Source organism: Sander vitreus, chromosome 1 (genome assembly GCF_031162955.1).
Source record: "Sander vitreus isolate 19-12246 chromosome 1, sanVit1, whole genome shotgun sequence".
Lineage (NCBI taxonomy): Eukaryota > Metazoa > Chordata > Actinopteri > Perciformes > Percidae > Sander > Sander vitreus.
Genome location: NC_135855.1, coordinates 36,718,122 through 36,735,414, shown reverse-complemented (window position 1 = coordinate 36,735,414; position 17,293 = coordinate 36,718,122). Strand labels below are relative to the sequence as shown.

At 41.5% G+C, this 17,293-nt stretch overlaps 1 protein-coding gene across 1 annotated transcript in view; it reads left to right on the top strand.

Moving 5' to 3' along the window:
• Window positions 1-416: 416 nt before the first annotated feature.
• The window catches only part of LOC144520280 (C-myc promoter-binding protein-like), a 90,242-nt gene continuing 73,365 nt past the window's right edge, over window positions 417-17,293 (top strand). The window contains exon 1 of the mRNA XM_078253950.1: window positions 417-641. The gene's annotated coding sequence lies outside the window, so the exon portion shown is untranslated. The remainder of the gene's footprint in view (window positions 642-17,293) is intronic.

Sequence of the window (17,293 nt, the reverse complement as noted above, 5' to 3'; positions counted from 1 at the left end):
TTACTGCAAATTATGGCTATTACTAATTATCCTTTAGAAATAGAAAACAGCATGTTAGTCAAATGTGTTGATTATAAATGGTATTGAGCATTGAGGTCATTAATCAAGATCCGAATTAGGCCAGTTTTATTAAAAAAGAATTAATTATGAATTGATTAGATAATAGTGAGATAATATAACTGCAAGCATTGTCAGCATCAGGTAGATTACATGAGATCATTCCTGCTGGGAGAGGCTGGCTGTGATGTAAAACTGCCACCTCGGGGGTGTGTGTGTGTGTGTGTGTGTGTGTGTGTGTGTGTGTGTGTGTGTGTGTGTGTGTGTGTTTGTGTTTGTGTGTGTGCGCGTGCGTGCGTGTATGTATGTGTGTGTGTGCGCGCGCGCGCGCGGATTCCCATCACAAACCAAGATGGCGGCGGAGCGGACAGCCGGCACGGCACAGTGACTGACAGACAGACCAGAAACCTCGCTCGGCTGGAGAGCAAACGGTTAAACTCTTGAGACAAACAATAAATAAAAACGCCCGTCACTTCACCTTTTTTTTTTCCTCCCGGTAACGACAGTGGTGTGATGAAACTGCACCGGTAGACGACACCGGGGGAAGTTGTGTGTGTGAGGACTAAATTGACGTCCACAAGCGGGTAAGTACGAGATGATGAACCGTTATAGTGGCTGACTGGTTGTGGAGGGATTTACCGAACAGCTGCTGGTTAATGTGCTACAACAAGCTAGAAATCCCTTATGCTAGCTTTGTCAGGTCACTTGTGTTGTGTATTTCTGTTTACATTTGTTTAGTGTTTTAACTGCCGCTAATGACAATTCTGCCTTCATTTCGTTTGACCCGATGCCTTCCATGCTTTACCGCTAGTTCATTCCTAAAGATAAGTGCCACAGGTTGTTTGCAATTAAACGCCGATTTGTGAATATTTTAGTCACTTGTGCTGCGTGTAAACGAAACACTAGTCACGCCACATTAAACTTGTAGTCATCCGGTGATATGTCAGTTTTACCCGCTAGCATGCCTGTCGTTAAGGACCAAAAATAACCCCAAAACACTAGCTACCCTCTCCGTGTACACCCTCCTTGCCTGGGGATATTTTAGGTTGTTCAGTTTGTACTTTGTGTCCCAGAAATTTCCTCTGGCTTAACCTGGTAATTTAGGCGAGGGCACAACATGTGCAAAGGAGAGTCATTTCATGAGGTTATGTCATGTTTTGTGAAGAATTTGATGGGAATAAATATATAGCACGATATCACAAATCGCACATTTACATCAAGGGGATTTACAACCTGTACAGCATACGACTACTACCCCCCACAAAAACATTTAACGGGGGAAAATGGAAGAAACCTCAGGAAGATCAATAGTCCCTGGACAGACAGACGTGCAATAGATATGTGCACAGAATAGACCAACATAATAAAATGACAGTATAGACAATCAGGATGACAAATTAGAGACTGCAACCAGATATGGGCCAGACTATAATAAGGCTGTCAGTGGTTTTGATAGGGTTTTTTAAGCCGTCACTGGTGTTGTAAAGCAAAATGTAGAGAGTTCATCACTGGGGAAAAGGGGGGTGAGTAGATGCAGCCTTGCAGATATACAGTACAGTCACTAATGTGTAAGTTTGGGGGATGCTTTCAGTTGTATTGTGGCGCATCACTACAGATATGTCTGTCTGAGCAAACTGAGCTGCAGAAAGGGAAAAACATCCGGAGTCCACTTGAGTTGTTAGTCCACTGCTCCTGTCTGATGGTGACGGCTGCCATCAGGGTTTTACATTCTGATTGTTTACTCCCCCCCCCTCAAAAATTCCCTATGCATCGTTTAGTGGTGTCGCACATGCACTCTCTGGACAGAGACAAGTCTTGTCAAATCATATGTGACAGAAATACTCTCAAGTCTGTCATTTGAAAACCACAACTCCACATTCCAGAAAGGTAACCTACACTATAATCCTGTAAATTATCTGCCTGTTTGTCTTTTTTTGTGTGCTTTTCATTCAACGGTCTCTTCACATATCATGGAATTTCTCAAGGTGAGATTCTGTTGTTGTGCACATGATGGACAGGATGTTTGTGTTTTGTCTTATTGCCATGTCTGTTCATGTTCGGAGGGGAGAAGGGGTGCCCTATTGGAATGCCAGAGAGAAAAAAGAGTCATGCTTGAAATGAAGTACGGCACCACGAGAGTCAAATGGCATGGATTGCATAGGTTGCTCAACTGGGCTGTGTAGTAGTCTTGTGCAGGTCCATTGAAGAAGAGGATTTACGGCAGTGAGTAAAAAGATCAAGGCAGCAGACAACTAGACGTTGTCTGCTTGGCTGATGGAACACTTCAGGGTACACTCAGTAACCCCGGTTAATTTTATCCTGACACCAGCCTCAGGGTTAATGCCTGCTGTCCACCTTTTAACTAACACCAAATGTCCACTCCTGTGGCACTGATGGTGCTAATACCTAAAGGCATAAGTTGCATGTTATTCCCGTTTTGCGTAATTCGGTGAACAAAACCAAAGTGGGCAAATAAGAGTCCCACTTCATAGAGCTGTCAGTTATAGAATGAAGGTGCTCACCCCTCTCATGCTTGCTAGCATTCACTTTAACTTGTTCTGCATAGGCGCACATGCTAAATGCCTGAACTGGAGGTTTTCTTTTGCAGTGAGTGGAAGTCTGATACTGCAGTCTGCTGATGCAGAGAAGTCTGCAAAACTTTGGATCGAATAGACCCTCGAGTCTGTAATGGACTGACTGAGTTGAGATGTAACCTTGAATGAGAAATGTCTGCAGTGATGTTGTTCTCGGTCTTCGAATGGCCTAAACCCATCTGATTCAACGTTTTCCCTGCCTTGAGAGTACATTGGGCTTTCAGAAGACAGTTAGATTTAATTTAGTGGAACACAAGTCAAAACTAAGATACTTTGCAGACTCAAGTGGCCTAGAAACTTGGAGCATGTTGGCGCAAAGGCTACTACACTACGGATGCCCATGGAAGGATTCACTATGGCCACTCTCACTGTGAAACTCGTCTGGTATTCATAGACTTTTAGACGGGAAAATACGACTAGGTTCACTGCTTTGCTGGAGTTATTTTGTGGTGAAGCTGTAGCAGAGATGACACCAGGGACGAAGTCAGACATTTCTCCGTTGTCGGCCGAGATGGACGTTTCAGTGTTTACACTGCATAAATCAGCCTAGCGGCTAGCAGACTTTTCCTCTGCTCATAGCTTAATCCCGACAGAACACCACGGTTGAATTTCAGCCTGCATGCGTGTTTTGTTTTTAGCCTAACATTGTTGAAACAGAGCAGCTATCCACAGATCAAAGAAGGAGAAAAACTTGTGCAACCGCACCCCGAAAGACATTAAAAACTCTCAAACTGAGCTAAAATGGAAAACTGCGCTCCAACGCCTGTCTTTCTATTTAATTAAAGGCATTCATTTAAAGGATTCTGTTGTTGTACAGTATTAAAAACAACATGTAACAAATACCTGAATCCCAAAATTCAAAACCGATTACATGCCCAATGAACGAATATCTGAATAGTCAAATATTGGGATCCGAAGGCTACAGACACTTACGGTCTATTTTCATAATGATTAGGATACATTATAGTCTAGCTAATGAAGGTTATCACCAAATTTAAGTTAGTTTCTAACAGAATGGGTTCCTTTTTTTTCCAAGGACATGGGACTACAATTTCACACGGATGCTTTACTTTGGTCTAACTTGCATCTAAGTAGAAGGGCATATTTTGTTTTAAAAGGTTATCAAAAATGAATAAACAATTTGGCTGATTAGTTTGAAGCTCTGTTTAGATTTGTTCACATAGAAATATTTATGCTAAGATATGTAAGCCCATTAAAATCACATATTTGGCTCTAGCTAACGGTTGCCTTTAAAAATTAATTCTGTTTTTTGCTATTTTGGTGTTACTATAATACCTGAATATCTTTGTTTCAGTAAAGAAGCAATATACCCTTTACTATTCTTTGAATATGAGTTAAAACAATTTTCTATAAAGAAAAATAAAAAAATAAGCAATTTTTTTTTTTTTTTTTTAAATGCTTCTGTTTGATGTTGTCCTAACACCAACAGGTGTACACTGCTTAAATGAAACAATAAATAAATTACCCAAATTATGAAAGAAATGATGAAAGTGGCTACTATCTGATCAATTAAAAAATACACAAAATCAAAAATCTGGTGCCAAGTTTTCAGTTTTTTGATTTTTTTTGAAGTATTGAGGCAGGATGGATGGACAGATGGTTAGATAGATGCCTAATATTTGAGTAACAAGACTTGTTGGAAGCAGCACTGATTTTTCAGTGATGTGAATAAATCTCTGATAAAAGCAGGAGATTGTGTGAAGGTCACAGCGGCAGCGTGGTTGCCCTTTTTATGCAATGTTAGCCAAAAGAAGACACTGTACTACAAAAACGAAAAGCTGCTATAGATTTGCATGCAGAACAGCTGAGAACAGGATTACATGTTCCCAGGGAAGACCATCCACAAACGCTACTTAGCTGTAAGCTCAGAAGAATATTGTCTGCAGGGAGAAAGGCGGGATGTGTCCTCAGTTGGTGGGTGGCATCTGGTGTTAGGCAAGATGAATTTCGTCACTGGGCACTGATCTCATCATCTAGAGTGAGATTCATAGCTCCTAGCAAAGTCATCTGTCAGACCATCAAAACACAATCTCACTCGGTTCAGTTGTTGTTGGGCTTTTTCTCTTATGCAGCAGTCTGCAGTAGAGCTGCAAAGATTACTCGATTAGTTGTCAACTATTAAATTAATTGCCAACTATTTTGATAATAGATTAATCTGTTTGAGTAGTTTTTTTTTTAATGAAAATGTATATATTTTGTAGTTTCTTCACTCCTCCATGACAGTAAACTGAATATCTTTGAGTTGTGGACAAAACAAGACATTTGAAGACGTCATCTTGGGCTTTGGGAAACGCTGATCAGCATTTTTCACGATTTTCTGACTTTTTTATAGCGCAAACAACTAAACGACTAATCAAGAAAAATAATATACAGATTAATCGTTAGTTGCAGCCCGACCCTGCAGTATGTGCGAATTGAGTACAATACAAGTTTGGTTCAGCAGAGGTAGTGGAGTAGTTTTAGGAAGGGATTGCACTTTTGGAGAGCCAGACAGACGATCAGACTGAAGTGGTAGATTGGGAAGTAGTAAGTATAGGTCCAGTGGTACCACTGTTTTAGATGCAGAACATAGTACCTAGCACTTAAGCAAGGAAATTGGCAGAAAGAGCAGTAGGGACGTGCAAGTTCGTGACTCGAATAGGTGCACAATTTGATTAAAAATGCTGTTAAACTACATAGGTACGGTGGCCCTGAAGTGCAAACCACGACAGCAATTCACACAACATAACAGCGAATCGCTACAAGGCAGCAGCAATTCACACAACATGACAGCAAATCCAATGCTGTCGTGTTGTGGGAACTTTTATTACATTAAACTCTGATTTTCCATGTAGGCATCTTGGATGTAGCTTGCCACAGTCGAGGCTCCACTGGTGAAGGCTGTAATTGCCTGACTCTCCCATTATTCTGCTGCTGTTGTGTGGTCTACTGGGTTCACAAGAGTAAAGGATTATTCTCCACTGTCTTCCTTTTTTCCCCCCTCAGCATTCAGACAGAAATGGGCACCTATCAGGAGTGACTAAAGACATCACTAAATCAAAACTGCCAGACTCTAAGGTTAACAAATCACAAATCAGTCTTGAAGCAAAATACCAGCCTTAAGAACAGTTTTCTGCCAACTAGGGAATTAAAAGATCAGGCTGGAAGAGGAGGCAGGTTGGTGAGATCAGGTTTCCCGGAGCCATGGTTTTAATTCCCACAGGGCTCTGCGTTAGCGCGCCCCTTTGCTAATACTGTACACAGAGCCAGGGTGGTAACCTCCTGTATAGGGTCTTAGCCTAGGGATTGTGATCCCAGTGTTTACCTTGATATATTCTGTATACTGAAATATGACCTTGGAGTGCATTTTCACCCGGTATTGCTGCAGAGGAGCATTTAGCAGGTGGAACATGAAGTTCAGATGGAATGTTAGAAAAACAACATCCTTTACCTCAAACCACCAATACACCTGAACCACAGCCTCACTGAAATGACTGCGTGCAACATATCGTCCAGTCTTGCTCCTATCTGATACCAGATAATGAGATGTTAGCGGTGAGTAAGTGTTATTGACATTTGTGTCCATCCACATCAAAGGACAGCGACCAACTGTCTTCACAAACCTGACCATATCAGAAATAGAGCTGCAAAGATTAATCGATTAATGATAAAATTCTCTGATTCCAGCTTCTTTTTTTTTCTTCTTCTTTTTTTCTTTTTTAAATATGTTTATTGCTTTTAGAAATAAGTGCATAGAACAATAATACAATTACACAACAAACAGAACATAGCACATCAGTATTTGGTCAAATATGGTCGAAAATTAAGTAACAAAAAGGGTGTCATGTCAAAAGGACAAGAAGTGGACATCGAAGAGTGCAAGAAAATGGACCAAAAAAAAGGTACACACATACCCATATACATAAATATACAGTGGGACACTAAATAACATCTGCAGCCTGCCCCTCAAAGAATCAGTACAGGGTCCCATATCTTAGGGCTGCTCGATTATGGAAAGAATCATAATCACGATTATTTTGGTCAATATTGAAATCACGATTAGTCATTGACTTTTGGAAAGATGTTGTAATTCTTGAATTTAAAAAAACTAAGTAAAACAGTTTAACAAATCAACAGTGAAAACACCTTGAACTGTGAAATTTCCCTTCTAATACTTTTCCCGTTTGAGCTTTTTTCTCTCCATTCAGAACACAGGACAAAATAAGAGTTGACTTGCAAAACGTAATGTGCAAAATAATCATTTTTCTTGATTACTCTGTTTTTGGGATCGTTAAGAGCAGAAATCGTAATCACGATCAAATATCAATTAATTGCACAGCCCTACCATATCTTATCGAACACATCTCCTCTATCTTCGTTGTTGATTGCAGCTTCTTAAATGTGAATATTTTCTAGTTTCTTCACTCCTCTATGACAGTAAACTGAATATCTTCGAGTTGTGGACAAAACGAGACATTTGAGGACGTCATCCTGGGCTTTGGGAAACACTGATCGACATTTTTCACCATTTTCTGACATTTTGTAGACCAAGCAACTAATCGATTAATCAAGAAACTAATCAACAGATTCATCAACGATAAAAAGAATCGTTAGTTGCAGCCCTAATCAAAAATTCAATGGACCAAAAATGATTTTCAAAGAGGCTCCAAGTTTATTATAAAGCTGTTGATTAGTTTATATTACTTTGCCTGCCTCCTGTATCTCTATGTGCCCAAAGTGAAACTGAAAGCCTTGATCAATCATCATTGATTTAGTTAATATAAAGTAGGAGATTTCAGTGGGTGCCCTTGGAGATTATGGTTCACTTTGCACACATCAGAAAATATAGATTAAGAGCATAAAACTTTCACGGGGTTGCGTATTGTCTGGATCTAGACGGATGAATTTGCCAGGGTGACAAATATATTCACTGTTATTAGCTTATTGCAGGTATATTGGTATTAGTGAGTATGTTGGCCGATAAGAAATTACAGTACAAAAATACTTAAATGCAGATTGCTTAGAGGAGGTCAAGAAGCCAACAATGAACTGCAACATTTGAGTCCGGCTGGGGACCATTGTCTTTTCTTTGTTTCCTGTCAGATTTACAGGTGTTATCTACAGTAATACAGGGCATAAAATGCACATATAGTAATAAAAAAGCAATGCTAAAATATGTTCTAGGTAATTTAGAAACAGTGCAGCCACTGCATAGTTTGTCCAACATTAAAATATCCTGTTTGGTACACATCATGGTCACAATTCTTTACGAAACTAATTTATGGGAATGGTTATGTTAATATTATGTAGGCCTGTTTATGCAAAAACACCAGCGGATATATTGTTATTAGATTTAAAAAAAAAACTAAAATATTGGTGTCAACATTGGCCTCAAAAATCCATTATTGGTTGGGCTATTGCATTGACATGCGTCACATTTGTCTCCCTGAGTCATGTAGATAGATTTGTAGAAATGGTTATTTGTTCCATGAGATGGACAAGAAACGGGTCAAATGCTGGAGCTGATGAGGAACCTTTTAGTCTATGCATGCATCCATCCATCCATCCATCCATTCATCCATCCATCCATCTTCGTCCGCTTATCCGTGTTCAGGTCGCGGGGGCAGCAGCTCCAGCAGGGGACCCCAAACTTCCCTTTCCCGAGCAACATTAACCAGCTTAGACTGGGGGATCCTGAGGCGTTCCCAGGCCAGGTTGGAGATATAGTCCCTCCACCTAGTCCTGGGTCTTCCCCGAGGCCTCCTCCCAGCTGGAACTTGCCTGGAACACCTCCCTAGGGAGGCGCCCAGGGGGCATCCTTACCAGACGCCCAAACCACCTCAACTGGCTCCTTTCGACGCAAAGGAGCAGCGGCTCTACTCCAAGTTCCTCGCGGATGACTGAGCTTCTCACCCTAAGTCTGACAGTCTATGCCCAAACTTGTTCAAAGCTTATTGTCTTTACTTTCTTTTCTTTTCTCTAGATGTAATGAGTTAGGGATGTTAATAGGATCAGTTGCTTGCAGGTAAAGTCGTCTCTTGGTGCTGCATCACCATCCATCACTGTCTGTGCTTAATTATCCACAACAAACACATCACAGTCCTCCACTCATACCAAGATAGAAAGATTGCTCTGAGTGGAATTTCAAAACATCTTTTGAAATTTTAGGTCAACACCTTGTACTAAGTTTTTCGAGACACTTGGTATGCTTACTAATGCTTTTACACTGAAGCACCTCACAGTAGCATTAGCATATTCATGTTTGGTATAGGTTAGTCCCAGCAGGGCACAAATTGCTAACCCTGACATTGGTATTTCCATTCTCTTCCCATTCATTCTCCTCTCTTCTATGTTAACAGCATTAATATCTTTCAAATTAACCATATAGCTCATGGAAAGGCAAGTAGTGAGTGTTAATGGACAACCTCAGTGCCCGACCCTGAGCATCCTCCTCTTGCTTAACTTTTCATTTAATATGAAGTCAAGGAAGGTTCTTATACACGCATAAATAAGCGCCAGCTAAACTTTTGCCACCGTCATTGAATAAAGCAGCATTGTACTGTGACCTTGATGCTTGTTTAAAAGATATGTCATAAAAATGAGACCTTTCAGAGGGTTTGTCTTTTTGTTACCTGGCAGATCATCTCCTTGGTTATTCAGGAGGTGAGAGTGGTGCCTTCTCTAAGCCTCTAGAGTGGAAATAATTAAAGCATCTGTGGTTAAAGATACTTGTTTCCCAAAGGCATTTTGTTGACTTTGTATAGCTGTAAATGTAATCTGTATCAACACCAAAGAGATGTTGATAATAAGTACTGTCTTGGAATTTTGAAGTAAAGCCTTCATCTCCCAGCATCAGTTCTCAGATAATTTTCAGCAAAACCTTCACAAAAACCTGCCTAAATATATTTGAGCCGCTTTAAGCCATCTCCCCCAAAAGGCTCTTTGAGATTGTAATGTAAACTGGTTAATCTAAGTCTGCTGACATCCTGCAAGCAGAAAGAAATGGGTCTGATAATTCATGACTCCTTTATCCAAAGTGATCCTGACGCCTGCTACTTCAAACTTCTTTAATCTCATCATGTGGGGTACAACCATAGGCCGTAGTCTGGTTACAACGTCCAGTTCTATCAGTGTTGCCAGGTGTATGAAAAGTATTGCATTTATATCATAATTCACCCCTTTGTCACAGTTATCAGCTATTATTTTATAATATTAATGAAATCAGCTATTTGGAGCCAGCCAACGACTGTCAACAATGTGTCACAGCAAACTGACCCTGAATCTGACCAGATGCTGTTTCATCATGAACGCTGGCCTGTAGTCTGGGTCCATTGCAGTCAACTCGGTAAACCCTGTATGTATTGTGACCTTTGGCACAGATCGATATAAGCTGCAAAGCAAATTCAGCTCTCTGTGTGCCGCAGTCTCAATGTTTGATCATTTGCCCTGAAATATGATCATTCTGAAGTCTGTGTGCAATTATTCGGTTTTCAACACAAGGTACAACTGTGGTCTAACATCCTGGTAGAGCATTAAATGTGATGTTGGTACATTTTCCATATTGTGGTCATAAAGGACTCTAAAATCCACAAATGACCACCTAATGTATTTGTATCTCTGGATCCGTCTTTTGCATACTGCATCTTAAAGAGCTTTAAAAGCAGAGACAAGACCTGGGAGTATGAATCTCAGTACTGGGCTGTGGCATTACACATTGCACCTTTGCACCGCTGACTGGGCTTTGCTCAAAGCTAAAAGAATTATACACCTATCAGTCCATTTTCTTTTTGACACTAATTGGCCCAAAACAATATCATATCTGTGGGTCAACACCATGTTTATAGTTACCTTGTTAGAACATGGAAAGCTGCCTAAATGACGGGTTGTTGTAAGATAAGATTGACTTACTTAACCGGTGACCGGTTTCAAGGTATAAAAAGTCACGGTTTGAAAAAGTCACTGCAACAACCAATAAAATACATTCATACAGAAAGTGCAGTTTAGAAATCCCTCTCCCAGTGCCAGTGTGCAGTGTGTTTAAAAATCATTGTGTTCAATGGAAAAAAAACTCCCAACTCTCTGCTGATTGAGCAACAGTAGCCATGAATACATTTCCTGCAGTACCAACAGTAAATATGCAAACATTTCTAAAACACAAACAAAGCTGGCAAAGGCTGACTAAATGTCGTTGCCCATTCCTCTGTTTATGTGTTGTTTTGGAAGCTGGAAGGTTCTAAGATGCAGTGATGTCCTGACCAGCAATAACTCCATTTCACTCAGGTGTGTCTAAGGGCGTTTTCACACCTATAGTTTGTTTGCTCTAGTCCAAATCAGTTGATGGGTTTGTAAATTTGGAGCATTTTCCCATGTTTCGGTTAAGTAAGAAAAAAGTTTAGAAAAATCCGAACCACCATGCATCACTGCAAACCACGTGAGAATGTACACTCCGCTGATTGGTCAGATGGACACAGGAAGAAGGTCCTGTGTTCTGGAGTTCTGTGTTTCCGTGAGAGAAACATTGCTATGCAATCGTCCCGCTAGCTGCTACTGCTACTACGCAAGCTGCCACAGTTTGTATGCTTTGGCGCATACCAGAATGCAAAGCACACCTGACTGCATGAGCCGTTTAGCTCAAACTTGCGGAGTACACCTGGTATCGAGTTCGGATCACGTTCCCACCACAAACGAACCGCTCCAGAGTTCGTTCCAGACCGAGACCACCTCCTCTGAAGTGTCTCGGCGCGGTTGTTTTGGTCCACACCCGAGTGTGATTACTGTGTTCACACCTGCCCAAACAAATAGCACCAAGACGGGGCGACCTCTAGCTCACCCAGTAATAGCGTGCACGCGCCCCATGTAGGCTTAGGACTTTGCAGCGGCCTGGGTTCCAATCCGACCTGCGGCCCTTTGATGCGTGTCATCCCCCATCTCTCTCCCACCTTTCCTGTCTATCCACTGTCACTCTGAAATAAAAGGGAAAAAAAGCCCTCAAAAAGAAAAGAAGAAAGAAATAGCACCAAGACCAAAAAACGAACCAGAGAGGATTTAACCGGACAAAAAAAAATCGCTGGTGTGAAAACAACCTACGATGTTTGGCTGCAGAAACGTGGAACAGTGGGTCATCTTTCCTCCAAAATGTTATATGACTTAATGCTGCTAAAAAACCATAAGGGCCAAATGCCCATCCCTCTGGGCTAACTAGAACCAGATGCTTGGCTAGTGAGGCTTCCTACTGGCTTGTGTTTATGTTCTTGAGCACATTCCTTTTCAGATCCTCCACGTGTCTGCCCTGCTGTGGCCGTCTCTGTGCTGGATGTCTATACAGCTGGAGCCGAGAGCAGCGACTGGGCCACTCTTGCCTCGCACGAGAGTCCCTTTGGCGAGTTTCATTGGCCCCCAGTCCTCGTGAGCTCGAGACAGCTGGAAATCGTTCCTCTGTCACGTTTGCTGAAACAAAAACCTTGTGGAAGCGACTGGAGGGCTGTTCGGTCTGGACATCTTATCGAACTCCTGCTGTGGTTATAAGTTAGTGAGTTTGGGCTGGGACGCTTTGTCTACGGCTTTGGCACCAGGCCCTTCAGTTTAAAGTTTCTGGGCCTGTGGTGCTTTTCCACTTTTCTCCCACATCGCTCTCTACCCTGCGTGATTACTGTCGACTATCAGATCATTTGTGCATCCAGCTGTGCTGTGTCAGAATCTTTAAAGCAAGCTAACCACATCGTTAGGGCACTCTTAGTCAAATGCTGATTACAGCTTTACGAAGACAAATGGTCTGCAAAGTCTTGGGTAAACCTTGTCTTAAGGCATTTGTGCTGAACAAACGCATTTCATAAATGATTCAGAAACACATAAATATTATGCCTCAGGAACTCTGAAAGGCTCCAGTTCCAGTGACCTTTTTTAAAGAGGCTTTTGGCATCAGCACATCCTCTTTTATATATTCACAACTTTTTATGCTGGGAGGAATCAGTTGTGTGACTTCTCTCTGGGCGTTTACCTCAAGACCAAGTCAAGCTTTCCATTCCAGGTCTGTCTGCCAGGGGAGAAGTAGGGCAGCCAGAACATTAAGATATTTGGATTAGAACACTTAAGTGGTGATGCAGATTTCTTATGTGTCAGGCACGGTGTGAGTCACAGCTCTGCATCTTTTGGATGCAGTTCCTGGGAGGGAATCCAGTAATGATCTGTGCATGACTACATACACAATGGATGCGTGTTTCACCCTGTTATGCCATCTCATTACTTTGATACACCTACATACAAGGCTGTCTGGGTAAAAAAAAAAAAACATATATATTTTTTTAAATTTGTAAATCGGTAAGGTAACTGTTTCTGCACAGACTGAACAATTTGTATAAATATGAAATCGAGTGTTTTCTGGGTTTTATCATTGTGTCGGTGCAGCATGGGATCCGTTTTCAGTTTGTTAACCCTGAGATGAGGGAAACTTTCTGTTTCAGAAAGAGAGGTTAATCAAACCTGAGAGAGAGAGGTAACTCCAGCCCTGTTTCAGAAAGAGCGGTAACAAATTCTCTCTCTTTTGCAGCAGCCGCTGCGTTGCCTTTTTAAGGAAAACTCGCTGTATGTGCGCATGAGTATTTCCGCCGAGAGTTACCATGGTGAATCGTAGTATCATGGCTCCATTCATGCTGCCTTTCTATAGTGGTGGTGCACGCACTTAACTCTGAGTCAACCTACTCTGAGTTGATTGAACCAACTTATATCAGCTGTTCTGGAACCGAAAACTCAGGGTAAATCAACCCAGAGTTTGTTAAACCTCCTTCCTGAAACGGGCCTCTGGTCTCTCAGTGGATCAGTCTTTGTTGTGTAACCCAATAATCCTCACACTCACCTTTTTAAAAGAAGATTGACTGATGGCTTAGTGAAAGTAGCAAATGTGAAATCTAGAATTAATTTTCTATTCTCAGTCACCTGCTCTGTTTCCATCGTGAACTCAGCAATGTTGTTGTCTTCTTGAAATATAGGGCAGGCAGAGACAATAGAGGCGGTTGGATGTCAGTGGGAGTTTAGGATTGTCCCACATATGCACTATATATATATATATATATATCCTTATGTAACGTGTGCCACAATACTGCTGCTTTGGTTTGCTTTGTATTTTTAGCAGGCTGACAGCATGGCAGGGATGAGTATCATTCTTTGGCCGGTCATGTGGCTCTGTGGCCTAACGGGGAGGTGACACTGCAGAGCTCTCCACTGCTTCGCCTCCATGGGACTGCAATAAATTAGGTCAACATCTTTTTCTGTTGTTACAGTTTTATACAAAGTGAGGAATTAACTGTACTTGCTATGTTCCATGAAACAATACCCTCCAATACCGTCAGTTTCTTTGGTCATTAGAGTCTCATGCAAAATCCCTCTGGGTCAATAAAACTGCAGGCATGTGCAAGAAACGAGATAGCCGCAGTATTGGCCGACACCCTGTGTAATTCCACGGCTTCTTTTATTATACATTGATGTTATAGTCTTTAGAAGGACTACATATGCTTTTAATATGTTTTAAATGGAGAACAATTGAACTTAGATTGGCGTAGCCATTTCATGTGATTGTCCTGCTTTTGACGAAACCACACATGTTGACCATTAGTTGCTGTCTTTCATTATGCCCGTGAAATACAAGAATGTGACCCCAGGACCTCGTGCTTGCACACACGCAAAAAAACTTTCATCAATGTCGCACCTCTTCTTCAGGCTGTCTGCCAGCCTGTCAGCCTTTCCAGACACATGCAGGCTTTTAATGGCAGAGTGTTGTAAGCACATGTGAAGGTGCAATAGGAATGTGTGTGTTTGTCCCACCACTTTTCATTTCCTCTTTTACTTGCTGTTGTTTTCCTCATTCCACAGTTATTCTGGAGCTCCTTCCAAAAGCAGACACAATGTTGATTAAAGTTTGAATTATTATACAAAAACAATCCGCGTTCCGGCACGGTATGATAATGAGTTTAGATGTGAAGATGTGAAGCGAAGCTAATCCGTCTCTGTTTCAACTTGCATGAGTGCCGCAGTGGACCTGTTTTCATTTGAAATGAGAGAGGACTCGCTTTTTGTATTTTGTGTATTTTGCATTGTGTTCAGTCCTGAATAAACATTTCTGAAGGAGAAGTGAGCACATGTCCTACATCCTGTCCTCTGGGTGTTACACCAATGTGTTGTAATGCAAGTGTCCCAGGAACGTTTATTAGTCTGCGCTGTTACAGGAAGTTGAGTGTAAACTGTGGTCTTGGAGTCAGGATGCTGTGCAGATGTGCAGCCCGTAGAGGTCAATGTGGTCAATCTTAGTTGAAGAATGTATTGCCCAGCTGATAATAACAGGAGCACTGCCAGTATAAAGATAGATTTGATATATGCGATTAGCCCTGGTGCCATATGAGGAAGAGAAGGACCAGAGGCTATAGGTCCACCTCACTCATCTCACTTCTTCTGCCTCATCAGGGCTGACCAGACATCACTTGGCACAGAGAACAAGCTCACTAAGGACTGTCTTTTTCTCATGGGTTTCTCACAGTGACAGAATTGATGAGCTGAGATGCATTTGTAATGCGAGTAGAAGAGCCAGAACACAGTGTTTTCTCACCATCTGTTAGTAGCTGGATGTGAAAACCTCTTCGCTCTTTGTTTGGAGATAATCTTGGCTCATCGTTGACCCTGCAAAGATCATTTCATTAAACCAATGAAAAACACAGCTTTAGCTAGATTCATGCAAACCAAACTATTTTCTCCACCAAATGTTGTGTTCAAAACGGCTAACTATGGTTGGGCGATATCTACTGAATTGGCATATGACGATGTCCACAGTAAGGGGTGAATGGGTGATGTGTTAGAATTCAAATTTGATATGAATGTATTTTATATTCAGGCGTCTTGCTCCCAGTGCGCTCCTCTCTGTTGCGCTGCTTGACTGAGCGCTGAGGACTCAGGCTGCCAACGCGGGCTGCTCAAGTCAAAAAAAAAAAAAACCTACAGGAGCTATATCCGCCACCGTTAGTAAGTGAACTTTCGCCATTTAAGAGTTTCAGTCTGCACGATATTTATATCGAAGATACCTAGACTGTTTTTAATATAGTTGTGCTGTTTGATAGTCAGTGCAGCAAAAATGTGTAGAAGGACACTTTGACGTGAAATGTTGCTGTGCAGATGGAGGAGATTCACTGGTAGAGGTCGGAATAGAGAGAGGTTTTCTCACTTTGATCTATTCTTGACTCTCTGATGGCGAGGAGAGTAAAAGGAGGTGATAACAGTAGTTTATGTAGCTGTGGTGGCGGCTGAGGTTCTGCTAGCATAGCATCACACAGACTGGAGTTGGCAGCTTTTTTACCTTTCCCCTGATCCAGCGCATTTAGACTAGCTAACACACCCTGCTTATTAAGGCTCTCTTCCCACACCCTCTTACTGCATATGGTTGGAATCACAGACTTTGTCCAGTTGAATCATTCAGAATTAAATTATAATCTGCTTGCAGTGAAACGGCTGTCAGGGTGAGAAAGTATTGCTGACTGTGTCACCAACTTGGGAATCTTTTAAAGATCTAAAACAGCCATCTGTGCACTATTCTGTTTTGTATGAAAACTTAAAGACATGTTTGAATCGTGTCCTGTTTCTTACATTCAATCTGCATACTTGCTGTGCAGGTACACATTTCCCACACTTCCTGATTACAGCTGTCATGAACCCAGTGTGTTCTTGTGTTTTTGCACGACTGAGCAGGAGAAGAGCGAGAGCACTGGCAGGGGTAAAGTTTCATTTTAACCCACAGAGACCAACTCGTGTCCCAGAGGCTCGAGTGTCAAGAGATTGAGTGATGAATCTGGTCACTGAGGCCGACTAAGACTTTACACCACCACACCCAGAGGCTGCCAAAGAAAGAGAGTCCACTGTAAAACAAAACTCACAATATTTCTTTGTTCCTTTTATGCAAAGTGTAGACCTGCTTTGTCAAGACGAGATGAGAAGAATATTACATAATTTCTCTTTAGCCACATGCTGCCACATCAGGGTTTGGGCGCCAGGCAATAATGTTTGTAGACTGAAAATAATCAGGTAGAAAATGGCAAAGGAGAACCATTTTTAATTTTTATCCTATTCACAGTTTTTCTTTGAGTTGTCATTTATACATATGCATCCTTGTGGGTCACAGTAAGTGATCTTGGAAACTGATTTATTTTTCATCTTTGTGTTCTTGGAGAGGAAAATGTAGCATTTCTTTGATCAGTAAGAACGTGAACACACTGCCAGAAGCAATACAAAAGTCTGGTGTAGGCATGGGCCGGTATGAGATTCTGACGGTATGAAAACCTTCAGCACACTGGCAGTGGGAGAGGGATTTCTAAACTGCGCTTTCTGTCCTTTTAAGACCCATAAAAAACAGTTCATACCTTAGGAATGGTATGACAGAAAATGTTAGTGGTTTTGACTTTTTCAAGCCGCGGTATACCTTGTAACCGGCCTATGCCTAGTCTGGTGCGACCATTGACATAAGTGATACATTTTGTGGTACAAATCAGTTCGTAATGCAAATGTATTTCAACTTTTTTATACTTCAAATTGCACCAAATCTGGAACCAAATCTGCTTAAAAATCAAATCAAGGAGGCAGCAACACAAATTCAAAAGCAAAGCCTCCAG